This window comes from Nomascus leucogenys, chromosome 11, assembly GCF_006542625.1.
Source record: "Nomascus leucogenys isolate Asia chromosome 11, Asia_NLE_v1, whole genome shotgun sequence".
Classification (NCBI taxonomy): Eukaryota; Metazoa; Chordata; class Mammalia; order Primates; family Hylobatidae; genus Nomascus; species Nomascus leucogenys.
Window position 1 is genome coordinate 6,696,687 of NC_044391.1, and position 17,636 is coordinate 6,714,322.

The 17,636-nt window shown below is 40.0% G+C and overlaps 1 pseudogene; it reads left to right on the forward strand.

Moving 5' to 3' along the window:
• Window positions 1-15,516: 15,516 nt before the first annotated feature.
• On the forward strand, window positions 15,517-17,020 carry LOC101177227 (annotated as a pseudogene).
• Window positions 17,021-17,636: the final 616 nt, after the last annotated feature.

The window sequence follows — 17,636 nt, forward strand, 5'->3', positions numbered from 1 at the left end:
TTTATCTAGAAAACCCCATCATCTCAGCCCAAAATCTCCTTAAGCTGATTAGCAACTTCAGCAAAGTCTCAGGATACAAAATCAATGTATAAAAATCACAAGCATTCTTGTACACCAATCACAGACAAACAGAGAGCCAAATCATGAATGAACTCCCATTCACAATTGCTTCAAAGAGAATAAAATACCTAGGAACCCAACTTACAAAGGATGTGAAGGACCTCTTCAAGGAGAACTACAAACCACTGCTCAATGAAATAAAAGAGGATACAAACAAATGGAAGAACATTCCATGCTCATGGGTTGGAAGAATCAATATCATGAAAATGGCCATACTGCCCAAGGTAATTTATAGATTCAATGCCATCCCCATCAAGCTACCAATGATTTTCTTCACAGAATTGGAAAAAACTACTTTAAAGTTCATATGGAACCAAAAAAGAGCCCACATTGCCAAGTCAATCCTAAGCCAAAAGAACAAAGCTGGAGGCATCACGCTACCTGACTTCAAACTATACTACAAGGCTACAGTAACCAAAACAGCATGGTACTGGTACCACAACAGAGACATAGATCAATGGAACAGAACAGAGCCCTCAGAAATGATGCCGCATAGCTACAACTATCTGATCTTTGACAAACCTGACAAAAACAAGAAATGGGGAAAGGATTCCCTGTTTAATAAATGGTGCTGGGAAAACTGGCTAGCCATATGTAAAAAGCTGAAACTGGATCCCTTCCTTACACCTTATACAAAAATTAATTCGAGATGGATTAAAGACTTAAATGTTAGACCTAAAACCATTAAAATCCTACAAGAAAACCTAGGCAATACCATTCAGGACACAGGTGTGGGCAGGGACTTCATGTCTAAAACACCAAAAGCAATGGCAACAAAAGCCAAAATTGACAAATAGGATCTCATTAAACTAAAGAGCTTCTGCACAGCAAAAGAAACTACCATCAGAGTGAACAGGCAACCTACAGAATGGGAGAAAATTTTTGCAACCTACTCATCTGACAAAGGGCTAATATCCAGAATCTACAATGAACTCAAACAAATTTAGAAGAAATAAACAAACAACCCCATAAAAATTGGGCAAAGGACATGAACAGACACTTCTCAAAAGAAGACATTTATGCAGCCAAAAAACACATGAAAAAATGCTCATCATCACTGGCCATCAGAGAAATGCAAATCAAAACCACAGTGAGATACCATCTCACATCAGTTAGAATGGCGATCATTAAAAAGCCAGGAAACAACAGGTGCTGGAGAGGATGTGGAGAAATAGGAACACTTTGACACAGTTGTTGGAACTGTAAACTAGTTCAACCATTGTGGAAGTCAGTGTGGCGATTCCTCAGGGATCTAGAACTAGAAATACCATTTGACCCAGCCATCCCATTACTGGGTATATACCCAAAGGACTATAAATCATGCTGCTATAAAGACACATGCACACATATGTTTATTGCGGCACTATTCACAATAGCAAAGACTTGGAACCAACCCAAATGTCCAACAACGATAGACTGGATTAAGAAAATGTGGCACATATACACCATGGAATACTATGCAGCCACAAAAAATGATGAGCTCATATCCTTTGTAGGGACATAGATGAAACTGGAAAACATCATTCTCAGTAAACTATCACAAGGACAAAAAACCAAACACCGCATGTTCTCACTCATAGGTGGGAATTGAACAACGAGAACTCATAGACACAGGAAGGGGAACATCACACTCCGGGGACTGTTGTGGGGTGGGGGGAGCGGGGAGGGACAGTGTTAGGAGATATACCTAATGCTAAATGACGAGTTAATGGGTGCAGGAAATCAACATGGCACATGGATACATATGTAACAAACCTGCACATTGTGCACATGTACCCTTAAACCTAAAGTATAATAATAAAAAAAAAAAAGAAAAATATCCCCAGTCTTCCCAGAGAGGTTTACATATTAGAAATCCAGAGACCTCCTTCAAGATACTCTACAAGACAAGCATTACCAAGGCACATAGTCGTCAGACTACCCAAGGCCAGTGCAAAAGAAAAAAATCTTAAAGGCAGCTAGAGAAAAGGGCCATATTACCTACAAAGGGAAACCCATCAAAGTAACAGCAGACTTCTCAGCAGAAACCTTACAAGTCAGAAAAGATTGGGGAACCATTTGTTTTTTTTTTTTTTTTTTTTGAGATGGAGTTTTGCTCTTATTGCCCAGGCTAGAGTGCAATGGTGCCATCTTGGCTCACCACAACCTACACCTCCTGGGTTCAAGCATTTCTCCTGCCCCAGCCTCCCGAGTAGCTGGGATTACAGGCATGTGCCACTGTTGTGGGAAGTCAGGGACCCCAAATGGAGGGACCGGCTGAAGCCATGGCAGAAGAACGTGGATTGTGAAGATTTTATGGACATTAGTTCCCTAAATTAATACTTTTGTAATTTCTTACGCCTGTCTTTACTGCAATCTCTAAACATAAATTGTAAAGACTTCATGGACACTTATCACTTCCCCAATCAATACCCTTGTGGTTTCCTATGCCTGTCTTTACTTTAATCTCTTAATCCTGTCAGTTGAGGATGATGTATATTGTTCCAGGACCCTGTGATAATTACGTTAACTACAAAAATTGTACAGCATGTGTGTTTGAGCAATATGAAATATGGACACCCTGAGAAAAGAACAGGATAACAGCAATTGTTCAGGGAATAAGAGAGATAACCTTAAACTCTGACTGCAGGTGAGCCAGGCAGAACAGAGCCATATTTCTCTTCTTTCAAAAGCAAATGGGAGAAATATCACTGAGTTCTTTTTCTCAGCATGGGATATCCCTGAGAAAGAGAATGCGCACCTCGGGGTAGGTCTCTGAACTGGCCTCCCCAGGGCGTACTGTCTCTTATGGTCGAGACTGCAGGGGTGAAATAAACTCCAGTCTCCCATAGTGCTCCCAGGCTGATTAGGAAGAGGAAATTCCCACCTAATAAACTTTGGTCAGACTGGTTGATCTCAAAACCCTGTCTCCTGATAAGATGTTATCAATGACAGTGGTGCCCAAAACTTCATTAGCAATTTTAATTTCGCCTTGGTCCTGTGATCTCGCCCTGCCTCCACTTGCCTTGTGATATTCTATTACCCTGTTAAGTACTTGATGTCTGTCACCCACACCTATTCGTATACTCCCTCCCCTTTTGAAACTCCCTAATAAAAACTTGCTGGTTTTTGTGGCTTGTGGGGCATCATGGATCCTACCAATGTGTGATGTCTCCCCCGGATGCCCAGCTTTAAAATTTCGCTCTTTTATACTCTGTCCTTTTATTTCTCAAGCCAGCTGACGCTTAGGAAAATAGAAAAGAACCTACGTGATTATCGGGCAGGATCCCCCATATGCCACCATGCCTAATTTTGTATTTTTAGTAGACAGGGTTTCTCTATGTTGGTCAGGGTGGTCTCGAACTCCCAACCTCAGGTGATCTGCCCGCCTTGGCCCCCCAAAGTGCTGGGATTAGAGGCGGGAGCCACCGGGTCCAGCCTGGGGAACCATTTTTAGCATTCTAAAATAGAAGAAATGTCAGCCAAGAATTATATGTCTTGCCAAGGCAAGCTCCTTAAACAAAGGAGAAATAAAGTATTGCCCAGACAAGCAATTCCTAAGGAAATTTGTCACCACCAGAATGGCCCTACAAAAGACGATTAAGGGAGTTCTAAACATGGAAATGAAAGAATGATACTTTCTACTACAAAAGCTCACATACGCACACAGCCCACAGACTCTATAAAGCAACTACACAATTGAGACAGCAAAGCAACTCACTAATAACACTATGACAGAAAAATAACCTCATATATCAACAATAACCTTAAACAAATCCTTAACTCATTATACGAAACCAGTATCATCCTGATACCAAAATGTGGCAAATGCACAACAAAAAAGACAACTATAGGTCTATATCCCTGATATAGTTGCAAAACTCCTCAACAAAATACCAGCAAACTGAACCCAACAGCACAACGAAAAGTTAATTCACCACAATCAAGTGGGCTTCATTCCTGGAATGCAACCATGGTTCAACATATGCAAATTAATAAACATGATTCACCACATAAATATAATTAAAAGCAAAAACTGTATGATCATTTTAATAGATACAGCATTTGATAAAATCCAACATCTCTTCATGATAAAAACCTTCAAGAAACTAGACGTCAAAGGGACAAACCTCAAAATAATAAGAGCCAACTATGAGAAATTCATCATCAACATCATACTGAATGGGCAAAAGCTGGAAGCACTACTTTAAGAACTGAAACAAGGGAGCAATGTCCACTCTCACCACTCCTGTTTAACATAGTATTGGAAGCCCAAGCCAGAGCCATCAGGCAACAGAAAGAAATAAAAGTCATCCAAATAGGAAAAGAGGAAGTCAAATTATCTCTCTTTGCTGCTGACAGGATTCTATGCCTCGAGAATCCTAAATATTCCACCAAAAGACTCTTAGACCTGATAAACAATTTCAGCAAAGTCTCAGGATATGAAATAAACATGCAAAAGTCAGCAGCATTCTATACACCAATAACATTCAAGCTGAGGATCAAATGAAGAGTGCAATCCCATTTATAATTGCCAGATAAAAAATAAAATACCTAGGAATACACCTAATCATGGAGGTAAAAGATCTCTATGAGGAGAATTACAAAAACTGTTAAAAAAATTATACATGACATAAACAAATAGAAAAGCATCCATGCTCATGGATTGGAAGAATCAATATTGCCCAAAGCAATGTTCAAAGCAATCTACAAATTCACCTCTATTTCTGTCAAACTACCAACTTCATATTACACATAATTAGAAAATACTATTCTAAACTTCATATAGTATCAGAAAAAGATCCTGAATAGCCAAGGCAATGTAGAGCAAAAAGAACAGACCTAGAGAAATCACATTATTGCTTCACACTGTATCGCAAGGCTACAGTAACCAAAACAGCATGGTACTGGCACAAAAATAGACACATAGACCAGTGGAAGAGAATAGAGACCCTTGAAAGAAAGCCACACATCCACAACCAATCTTCAACAAAGTTAACAACAACAACAACAAAACCACAGGGAAAGGACACAATATTCAATAAATGGTGCTGGGAAAATTGGCTAACCAATATGCGGAAGAATGAAACTGGACTGTTACTCCTCACCAATACAAAATTTAGCTTGAAATTAACTTAAAATGTATTAAACACTCAAATGTCAGGTGTCAAATTGTAATAATTATAAAAACTCAACATTAACTCAAAATGTATTAAACACTCAAATGTCAGATGCCAAATTATAAAAATTCTAGTAGAAATCCTGGGTAATTATTCTAGGTATTGGCATAGGCAAAGAATTTAGGATGAAGACTCCAAAAGCAAATGCAACAATTTTTTTTTAAAATAATAGGCAAATGGGACTTAAATTAACCAAAGAGTTTCTGTACAGCCAAAGAAACTCTCCAAAAGAGCAAGCAGACAACCTACAGAATGAGAGAACTATGCAGCCAACCAAAGACTAATATCCAGAATCTATAAGGAACTTAAGTGAATCAACAAGAAGAAAACAAACAACTCCATCAACAGGTGGGCAAAGGACATGAAGAGACATTTCTCAAAGGAAGACATACAAGTGGCCAACAAACATATGAAAAAATGCTCAACATTACTAACATCAGAGAAGTGCAAATTAAAACCACAATATGATACCATCTTACATCAGTAAGAATGGTAACTGTATTTAACTTTATCAGAAACAGCCAAACTATTTTCCAGAATGGCTGTACATTTTATGGTACATTTTACTGTACCATTTTACTAGCAATGTATTGTTACTAGCATCATATGAGAAATCCAGTAGTTCTACACTTTTGCCAGCACTTGGCATTAGCAGTATGTTTTTGAAATAATTAGTCATTCTAATAAGTGTGTTTTGGTGTCTTACTATAGCCTTAAGTTTCACTAGAGGCTAGTGATGTTCAACATCTTTTCATGGCATGTCTGTCATTCGTATATCCTGTGTGGAAAAATGTTCAAACTTGCGCTTTTTGTAGTCAAACTGTTTTTTTTTTTCCTTACTGTTGAGTTAAAACATTATTTATATATTCTGGATTCAAGTCTTTTGTCAAATATGTAATTTGAAAATAATTAATCTAAATTATGCCTTGTCTTTTTGTCATTTTAACAGGGGTGTTTGCAAAGCAAAGTATTTAAATTTTGATGAAGTTTAATTTAGTGATATTTTTAATAGATCATGCTTTTGGTGACATGTATGATAACTCATTATCTAATTTTTAAAATAGATTAAAACTAGTGAGAAATACATTTTAAAACAAAAATTATAAATAATGAAAAGTTTTTTGAGAGAAGAATGAACATATATGAATGTATATTTGTATACTATATAAATACATATGATGATCATGTATACATATAAATATAGATCCCTGTGTATACAGAGCCACAAAATAAATTTGCTAAATAAATCATAAGCAAAGGAAAATACTCAATACCCACTGAAATTTAGACAATTGTCAGACTATATGCCTGGTTTTATAATAATAAATTTAGAAACTTGAGGGCAATAAATGTTGTTTGTTTTGAGATGGAGTCTTGCTTTGTTGTCCAGGCTGGAGTGCAGTGGCGCGATCTCGGCTCACTGCAATCTCTGCCTCCCAGGTTCAAGTGATTCTCCTGCCTCAGCCTCCTGAGTAGCTGGGATTACAGGCATGTGGCACCACGCCCAGCTAATTTTTGTATTTTTAGTAGAGACAGCATTTCACCATGTTGGTCAGGCTGGTCTTGAACACCTGACCTCATGATCCGCCCACCTTAGCCTAGTGAAAGTTTAAAGCCAGACACAAAATGTAACATATTGTCCAATTTCTTTTAAATGAAACACCTGGGATAAGCAAACCCATAATTACAGAAAGCAGACAGAGGTTGTCAGGGCAGGGGAGAGGGACTGGATGGAGTTTGATTTCAAAATAAGATTATAAATTAGTTGGTGTTGAGATCAGTGGCATGTTCCAATTTTGTATTTCTCCCTCACTTATGAGTGCCATAACTGAATTAAGGGTAAGACCTCATAAACTTCCTGCACTGAATTGAACTAAGGCCAAATTGGGCCATAGGAACTTTGTATAAACTACCTTCAGACTTTAACTTATATCTTATATAAACTTTAATATACCTTTGGGGATTATATTAATTACTATGTTAAGTTTAAATATACAACTTAAAACTGCTGATTCCCTTCATTTCTAACTTAAGTCAGTAAAACAAGCATATAGGGAGTGCCTGCTTTGTAGTTGGCAAGGCACCTAGGGGCTGGGAAGATGAGGGAACATAGGCTGAGAATGCAACCAAGCTTAATGCATGGGAAGCACTTTCATCTCTTTGCACGAAAGGCCCTGTTCTACCTGCTTCTCTCGCTTTCTTACTAATTACTTCTGAAAGCACCATCTCAATAAATTATGTGTGCATGAATCCTCATTTCAGGCTCTGCTTCTAGCTATGCTGTTTCAAGTTCCTGTACACATATGTATCCCTAAACTTCTTTGCTTTCCTTTGTGTAACTAGGAGCTTTGCAGGGGCACTCACTGAACAGGTGCATTGTTTTCTGAGGAGCACAGCTGGGGATGTGTGAGGGATGAAGGGAGAGATTGCTTCCTGTAGCTGCTGTTGACACAGGAGGAGAGGTTATATAGATATGGCAAATGAAGTCAAGGCTCAGAAAGCTTAATGGTCTTTTTCTGCGTTGTAACTGTGGTAAATAGTGGGGATGAGATTAAAATGCATAGATGTCTAAATGCTCATTTCTAGCCTCATTCTACTGTACCATACTGCACCTCACTGCACGCTTCAATTACAGCTAATTAGAACTGACCTAGGGAATAGTGTAGGCTTAAAACCAGCCCCCAGCAGGTGTTTCCTTTAGTACAGGGCTCTGACAAAACGTGATGATTCTCTTTGCTCTGGTGCTCATAAACCCCCGATTTCTCTCTTGCCTCTCCTCCAAAATTCACACCCCAAGTCTTCACATCGTCCATGTAAATAATTGAACAATTTCAGATGATTTTCCTTTAAAATAGTGAAACAAAACTTACACCCAGATTCCAAGTAAACAATATGGGCAGAGCTCAGTTCAGGCACCTCGTCTCCTTGTGTCAACAGCAACTACAGGAAGCAACTTTTGCCTTCCTTCCTCACACATCCCCAACTGTTCTCCACAGAGAACAATGCACCTGTTCAATGAGTGCCCTTGCAATGCTCCTAGTTACACAAGAAGAATCCTGGCACAAAAGGCTGTCTATGGTTCATTCTAGAATATGGGAGATTATTTGTCTTGCCTATGGTTCATTCCAGAATATGGGAAGAGTTTGGCTCTTTTGCCAGACACTTCACAGTGATCCTCAGCTCTAGCCACAAATTCCAGCATGGCAGCACTTCACAAGTTGCAAGAGTAAAGCCAAGAAGAACTATGCCTACCTTGGCTGTCCCCTGAACAAAGACTGAATATAATGATATGAATTGGCTGTGCTCACCACAGTAAAATTCTCTTTTTCTCATTTGCAAGTACTCCTTCTCTCAAGTAAAATGACATTCACTTTCAGAGTAGTGCCCCTGAAAGAATTCATAAAGGGAAAAGGTTGAGTTAAAGATGGACCATTGTCAACAAGGTGTACTTTCTCTTCGTTCAAATGAAGAAGACAAAAAACAAATCAGCTACATTCTGCTTCCTCCAGAGCAGCCCAAATGCAGCTATAGCTTGGATTAGAAACGTTTCTTTTAAAACAAGGGGCGAAAAGATGCATTTCCATTTTTTGTCATCTAAAGCTCACAGATTACTTTTTCTTTTTTTTACTATTGACTAAGTCTCACTTGCTTTTATTTGTCAAGGGTCTTAGGAGTAGTGTATCACGGACACACCAAGCCTGCTCCTACCTCGTGGTGTTTGGAACAGCTGTTCCTTCTGACTGAAATGCTCTTCCCTTCAGGCTCATTTCTACAGAGTTAATTTTCTTACCCCCTTCAAGCCTGTGCTCAATTTTTATTTGCTCAATGAAGCCTACTGTTTTTCTACTGAATTCTGCCTCTGCTTCCCTCTGGCATTTAATTACTCTTCATCAGGCTCTACTGTGCACCTTCCCTAGCATTCATTACTTTCTAATATGCTGTATAGATTATTTATTTTGCTTATTGTTGATTATCCGTTTCTCCTACACTAGCATGTAAGCTCCTAAAAGACAAGCTCCCTGTTCATGTTATTCCTCGTAGTGCATACCAGCATGTGCTGCTCTGACACCCCCATTGCCTCCCCCTATATCTTTGTGACTAAAACACTCATTCCCCAGCTCCTGGGGATGATGGAAGCTGAGAGCTCAAGAGATTCTCTCTCTTGGATCTGCTGTCTGCATAAAAGCTTCATCTTTCCCAATGTCATACTCTTCCCCAGAAATATTCTATGTCCAGTGACTTGTGGCTTCAAAGGTACAAAGGCTCAAATTTGTTACCTCAATTCAGGACAACTCTAAAGGGCATCCAAGTTCCACGGCTCTGTGGTAGGTGAGCTGAGGCCTCTGCTGCAACTGCTCCGTGGACCCGCTTCTCTCTTCTCAGTCTTAGTTCCCTTCCTTCCACAGGTGTCAATCCTAACAACATCACCTCTAAACTTCCTGCTCCTCTAACATTTATTCCGGTCTATTTCCCGAATACCTCCAAGAGTATCGGGCAGGACATAGCTGCCTAAGAAATACTGAATGCATGAATGAATGTAAATGCAAAAACAACCTCTTCATACAAAACCTCAGTGTTGACAACCAACATATCTGTGCATACTTTTTTACAGGTCAGATTGGAATTTTCTGGTGAGGCATTTTTCCATTTTTTTCACTCAACAATATTTATTAAGCATCTTATGCATCTGGTGAAGATATACCAGTGAATTAAAGGGACAAAATCTCTTCCCCATGAATCTAACATTCTCACAGTGGAGTCAGAAAATATGCAAACAAAAACTGTATATAATAGGATATTGGTTAGTGACAAGAGCCCTGAGGATGTCATAGAACGATGTTGTGGGAATGACAGTGATATTTGAAACTGGGCAGCCAGGTAGGCCCCTCTGATGAGGTGAGATCAGCTAAGACAAAAATGAAAGGAGGGAGTGAGTTACACATATGTCTGGGTTAAGAATGTTCCACGATGAAACACTCTAACAGCATGTGAAAAGGCCCTGGAGAAGAAAGGTGCTTGGTGTTTTGAGAAAAAAGCAAGGGGGCTGGAATGGAGTGAGCAAAGTGGGGAATAGTCAGAGAATATGGGGTGCATTTGGAGCAACAGCCAGTTGCCAGACCAGACAGGGCCTGTTGAGAAGTTGGCATTTTATTGTGTGTTGGGATGATTTTGAAAGGTTTTGAGCAGGGAGGGGGCATGAACAGACTTGTAATTTTAAAGGAATCCCATTCTCTAACTGCTTCTGGCAGTTTGGGACATGTACCAACATCCTGCAAAGTTTCTCCATGGCATATACAGTAGCTACTCAGTGGAAACTCAAAGAACAATGACCCTTGGTGCCACTATTCAGTACTTTTGACTGTCACAGAGACCCTAAATACATTGAATTTTGAGTCACTTTTGGATCAACTAACACATTTCCAGAGCCTACCATGTGTCAGGGACAGAACTGATTTGATCCTCATAATCTTTAGAAGTTGACATTATGGTCTCCTTTTGCAGATGAGAACACTGAGATGCACAGAAGCTGAAGGACTTACCCAAGTTTGCACAGCTAGTGAGCGACACAGATAGTATTGAACTCACGTCCTCATTATATAGCATATATATATATATATATTTTTTTTTTTTTAGATGGAGTCACTCTGTGTCGCCCAGGCTGGAGTGCAGTGGTGTGATCTCAGCTCACTGCAGCCTCCGCCTCCCCAGTCCAAGCGATTCTCCTGCCTCAGTCTCCTGAGTAGCTGGGATTACAGGTGCCCACCATGACACCCGGCTGATTTTTGAGTTACTAGAGACTGGGTTTCACTGTGTCGGCCAGGCTGGTCTCTAACTCCTGACCTTAAATTATCCACTTGCCTCGGCCTCCCAAAGTGCTGGGATTACAGGGGTGAGCCACCGTGCCCGCCCATATCTTATACTCTTTATACAAAACCTGCCACATGTATTTGCTCTCCTCTTTTATAGTCTGAGATGGAGTAGAAGGTAATAAGAGAAATGACCATTCGTTGTTCACAGTGTTAAGAAACTTAGACACAGCATTTGAATTGGCCCCCAAACAACTTTATAAGTAGGTATTATGGTCCCCATTTTATAGATGAAAACATTGTGATATAAAACCATGTATTCAATGTGTGGTATATTGACTGGCATCATTAGTACCACCTGGGAGCTTGTTAAAAATGAAGAATCTGGAGTCTCAACCTATAAAACAGAAATAATAACAGCTTCTTTATACATTAGTGCTTCCACTTTTCATTGTATCACTGGACAAGAAATTTATGTTCTCTTTACAAATGCAGATTACAATTCAGGTCTACTAACATTTTATTAGCCAAAGCAGGTCACCCAGCCAAGCCCAGCATCAATGCCTGGATACATTCTTTGCCGACAGAAAAAAAGAAAGTAGAGAATAGTTGCTAAATGCTAAAAACAAACTGTCACAGAGGTTATTAATGAATCGTGGCCATTTTCTTTAACCAGCTTTCTTAATGCACACTAAAGGTCTTTGCAACTGTTTTGTGGGTATTCTACCAAATTTAACTGTTTATCAAAGGATCATTTTTTAAACATGTACAATGCCATCTCTGGAAGAAATTCTGACAAGTACAATTTTCTGTATCTACTATCCCCAGACAGGCCTTAGCATAAAGTGGCACCTCAGACAGCTGCCTGGATGGACCACCCATTAATCCAGCTCTGTTCCTATTCTAAGGGAGGGTTAAAGGCTCTTGGCCAATAGATTAATGATTGTGCATTAAATCAGTTGGACTCCTAGCCACCCCTTTTTCTATGAGGTGTGTTAACTTTTAGAAAATGTATTGAACTATAAACTATCCCCAGTCAAGAAACTGAATATTACCAGAATAATGAAAGCCCTCCCCTAAGTCTCTCTTCCTGTCACTATGCTCCAAAAAGGGTATCACTATCTTTACTCTGGTTAACACAGATTGGTTTTGCCTTTTTCTGTGCTTTAGGTAAAAGGAGTCACAAGCTATGTGCTCTTGTCTTACTTCTTTCACTTAACATGCTTGTGAAATTCATCTATATTTTTGCATATAGTTGTAGATCATTACTTCTCATTCCATATAGCATTCATTTACCTACATATTTTATATAAATATGGACAATTTGGAAACTTCTACTAGTTTTTAGCCACTAGGACCAGTGCTGCTATGAATATTCTACCACATCTTTTGTTGAAATTATGGACACATTTCCTCTGGGTATACACTTATGTAGAATTGCTGGGTGTAGGATTTGTGTATGTTCAGCGTTAGTAGATTCTTCCAGCTTGTTTTAAGAGTCTATTTTTAAGTTTAATAAGAGGCTGATGTAGACTTAGTCATAGGTACATGTGGCCACACTTTGCTTATAACTTTGTGATTTTCCATTTTAAACTTAAAAAGTCTTTTTATCTCTGGGCCTTAGCTATTCTTTAGTTGCAAATCAGGCAGTTTTGAAAGCTGCTCTAACTTCTTCAGCTCCCTGGGGCTCTATCCAGTGTATTATTCATGGATTGGTAAGAGATGAAGGTCCTTGCCACCAACATTATCATGCACAGAGAAAGTTCCTAACACACAATCACCCAGTATTCCTCTAAGAATTGATCATGTGTCTGGAAAATTGCTCTTCTTTTAGGGTCCCAGTGATGCTGCAGAGAGGGCCAAGCCTTGTTCAAGGGCTATGCTAATGAGATGAGGCTCTGCCAGGGGAGGAGAGGTACTGCCTCCTTCCTGATGTTTGCATACTCCTCTTTGTCAAGGGAGATAGTCTTAGGCATTAGGATATGGAGGAAAACACAGCCTTTGGAGGAAGGAGTTAGATCAAGAGAAAGACACACTACTTCTATCGAAAACCCCTATTTCACCATTCCTTATGGCTCCAAGATAAAGTACATGCCAACGCTGACGGTCAAAGTTTTTATTTTTTTTTTCTCAATGTCTCTCATCAGTTACAAATTATAGATTTATCCAAGAGAATCTAGAATAGAGAGAGAACAAATATTGAGTTGGGGGTCACCCTTCAAAGGGTATTATCTGTCAGATGAAGGTTACCAATGGAAATAAAAGACAAGACACACAGAGGAAAACGTCATCACAGCACCTTATATCAGGTTGAGTTTTTATGCTCTTTTCTTGCCGTCTGTTTCTGTTTCTATGTGAGTACAAAAGCCATTTAGAGAGCTTCCTTCACAGAGCGTCCCCTATGGTAGAGAAGATGTAGAAAATATGCAGGAAACAGGATGTAAATACAATATAAATTATGAAGCAGAGTGATTCATAAGAATATAAGAAAGCAAGTGTTTTTGACCTTACAAATTATTTCAACAGAGAGGTAGCAAATTTGGCATCGAAATAGCCCAAAGGCATAGCTATATCTTAAAGTATATGTTTAAAAACATGTGTTTAAATAAACATTTAAGTGCACCGTTTAATACAGCTATTTTATTATGTATGGAAAACGGACTCTCTAGGAGTAGTGGTCACGGCTCCAGAAGGAATTAGTTGCACACTCAGGTCAGGAAATTGAGGACAGTTAAAGGAACATGTTTACAAGGTTGTGGGCATGATTAAGAGAAACAAACGAGGAATGTGAAGCCTCTGGAGCTAGCGATAGTGAGGGGCTGTTTATCACTCCCAGGATGGAATGGGCTAGGGGAGGAAATAACCACCGGCACCCAGGAGCTGTGGCTGGAGGTAAAGAATCTCAGCCAACTTGCAGTAATCTGGCACAGGGGGAGCCAAATTGCACTTTCCTCCCGCCCTCCAATCTCCCATTGGTTGGATCCACCTGAGAGCCAGGAGGCATGGGGCCCACTGATTCGGCCAATGAAGATCTTCCTTGACCTCAGGTGAAAAACAGAGAGATTGGCAAGAGGAGATCCATCCTATGAATAGTCACATTTCTCAAGAAATGAAACAAAGTTCTTCATGTAGATCATGTTTTTTTAAAAAGCATACGTATTTTACTGTTATTATTTAATGTTCATTAAGCACTTCTGGCTCATTAGGCATTCATTAATTAGGATCTAATTCTGCGTACTCCTTTTCCCAGCTATAAAAATCAGCAGGCTTTTTTTTTTTTTTCAGCTGTTTTTATCTGACTAAAATAATGGGTTCTTTTTTCAACAACTGGTAGAGGGTTATATAAAAACTCTGAAAAAATACCAACAATCACCTTCAAAAGGTGAACACAAAATTTACTGAAGAATCTATAATTATATTAGGATTTTACAGAGAGAATATTGTCTCTTAGCTCCATAACTATATTTAGAGGCTAAAATACCTGGTAATATCCCGTTCAGTCTCCACTATTGATTTAGGAATTCATGCAACTATTTATTCTCCCACTCACTAGAAAAGATTGCTTACCATAGCAACCCCTGCATTAGCATTCAGCTTCTTGGTTACAGAGCACCTTCCTAAAGGAGGAGGTATCTCAATGTGCAAAGTGAACCTAATTTCTTATTAAATGTAATTTTAAGGGGGAAAGCTGATGTATAAAAACTCATAACAAAGAACAACCCAAACTGGAAACTAGCAATTGTTTAAGGCTCTTTTACAATTATTTAATCTGTGTGTCTTTCCTGATTCTGGGCATTCTGCTCCTTTTGCACGTTTGTAAGCTAAGATGCGTGGGAAATAATAAAATATTATGCACAGCCCACACCCCACATAGGAAGCTTGCTGTTTCTCTGTGGGAAGTTTTAACTTAGGTCAGCTTCACCTAAGAATTATTTTTCTTTCTTTCTTTGAAGAAGGCAGATTCCTGGTCCTGCCACTCAAATTTTCAAAGGGAAAATATTTGGTCTGATTTTCGAATGCATTTCCTTGATGTCAATCAAGTGTCTGAAACATTAGTGATTGTTTTTACCTTGTACAGTGAAGTGAGGTAGCATTTTAATTAGGGAAGAAAAAAACTGACTTGTGCTCAAAAGCTCAAAGCTTTTGTGACGGAGCTCAGAGATTGAGGCCAGGAAGTCATGATTTGTGCATCAATGATCAGATCATCTGAGACCTTTGTAGAGAAGTAAAAACTGTCTTCCCCCTCCCCTTCTAGGTTCTTTCGTTGGGCTACAAATTAAATTGACATAAGGCAGATTCACAGCAGAAAAAAAAATTACGTATATGGGCACTGGAGTCCCCAAAAATATGAGACCCAAAGATTGGTCAGATGATTGAAGCTTATATAGTTTCCTGAGCTATAGAAAAAAATTAGGGCTTAGGGCTTCTTGGGGGTGATGCCAACACAAGTTAAGAGAGGATGACAAGAAAAAATGTGTGATGAGTAGAGGTGGTCTTGTTACGCAGATACAATTTCTGAGGTAATAAAAGTTGTCTGGGAGAGGAGGCAGCTCAGGGGAAACGAGGCTGCAGTGGTGGTAGTAGGAAGATGTCAGACAAGGACGAGCAGCAGGAGCAAACTATCGCCACGGACCTGGTCGTGACCAAGTATAAGATGGGTGGGGGGACCACATCGCCAACCGGGTACTTTGGTCCTTGGTGGAAGCATCTAGCTCAGGTGTGTCGGTACTGAGCCTGTGTGAGAAAGGAGATGCCACGATTATGGAAGAAACAGGGAAAATCTTCAAGAAAGAAAAGGAAATGGAGAAAGGTATTGCTTTTCCCATCAACATTTCAGTAAATAACTGTGTATGTCACTTCTCCCCTTTGAAGAGAGGCCAGGATTATATTCTCAAGGAAGGCGACTTGGTAAAAATTGAACTTGAGGTCCACGTGGATGGCTTCATCTCTAATGTAGCTCATATTTTTGTGGTTGATGTAGCTCCGGGGACCCATGTAACAGGGAGGAAAGCAGATGTTATTAAGGCAGCTCACCTTTGTGTTGAAGCTGCCCTATGCCTGGTCACACCTGGAAATCAGAACACATAAGTGAGAGAAGCCTGGAACAAAGTTGCCCACTCATTTAACTGCATGCCAATAGAAGGTATGCTGTCACACCAGCTGAAGCAGCGTGTCATCGATGGTGAAAAAAACATTATCCAGAATCCTACAGACCAGCAGAAGAAGGACCATGAAAAAGCTGAATTTGAGGTACATGAAGTATATGTTGTGGATGTTCTCGTCAGCTCAGGAGAGGGCAAGGCCAAGGATGCAGGACAGAGAACCACTATTTACAAACGAGACTCCTCTAAACAGTATGGACTGAAGAGGAAAACTTCATGTGCCTTCTTCAGTGAAGTGGAAAGGCATCTTGATGCCATGCCGTTTACTTTAACAGCATTTGAAGATGAGAAGAAGGCCCCGATGGATGTGGTGGAGTGCACCAAGCATGGACTGCTGCAACCGTTTAATGTTCTCTATGAGAAGGAGGGTGAATTTGTTGCCCAGTTTAAATTTACAATTCTGCTCATGCCCAATGGCTCCATGCAGATAACCAGTGGTCCCTTCGAGCCTGACCTCTACAGGTCTGAGATGGAGGTCCAGGATGCAGAGCTAAAGGCCCTCCTCCAGAGTTCTGCAAGTCGAGAAACCCAGAAAAAGAAAAGAAAAAAAAAAAAAAAAAAAAAGGAAGGCCTCCAAGAGTGCGGAGAATGCCACGAATGGGGAAACATTAGAAGAAAGTGAAGCTGGGGGCTGAGGTGGGTCCCATTTCCCCAGCTTGCTACTTCTGCCTCATCCCCTTCCCACCATACCCCAGACTTTGTGAAGTACAGTTCTTCTTCTCCACCTAGGACCTGCAGCAGAGCAGGGGTCTCCCTTTCTCCCCCATCCCAGTTCCCCAACCTACTCCCTTCCAACAACAACCACCTCCAACTGACTCTGGTCTTGGGAGGTGAGGCTTCCCAACCACAGAAGACTACTTTAAATGAAAACAACAAATCAAATAATAAAACCAGGAGTCAAAAAAAAAAAAAGTTGTCTGGGAGCAGCCCTCAGATAATTGTTAATAGTCTGTCTGGGCATGAGTCAACCTCCAGTCTCCTCTCTTGTAATTTCAGTTCATCTTCCCTGGTTGATAAGATTACAGGGGAAGGGATTCGTGACAATTGAGTCTCCTTTGAAGAATGTCTTCCTTAGGCAGATAAAGGAAGTTCAGTAAAGCCCTTCTTTTGCATTTGCTGTTCCCCAAATGCACTTGATATGTTGCTGTTCCTCAAATGCCTGTTGGGATGTTGAAATAATCAGCATACCAAAGCCATAGATTTTGGGGTGGCTAAGCTTCCTCACAGTTTTGGAGTTCCACTGGTTAAAAAAAGCTAGTTCTGGCTGGGTGCGATGGCTCACGACTGTAATCCCAACACTTTGGGAGTTTGGGGCAGGTGGAACACTTGAGTCAGGAGTTCAAGACCAGCCTGACCAACATGGTGAAACCCCATCTCTACTGAAGTTA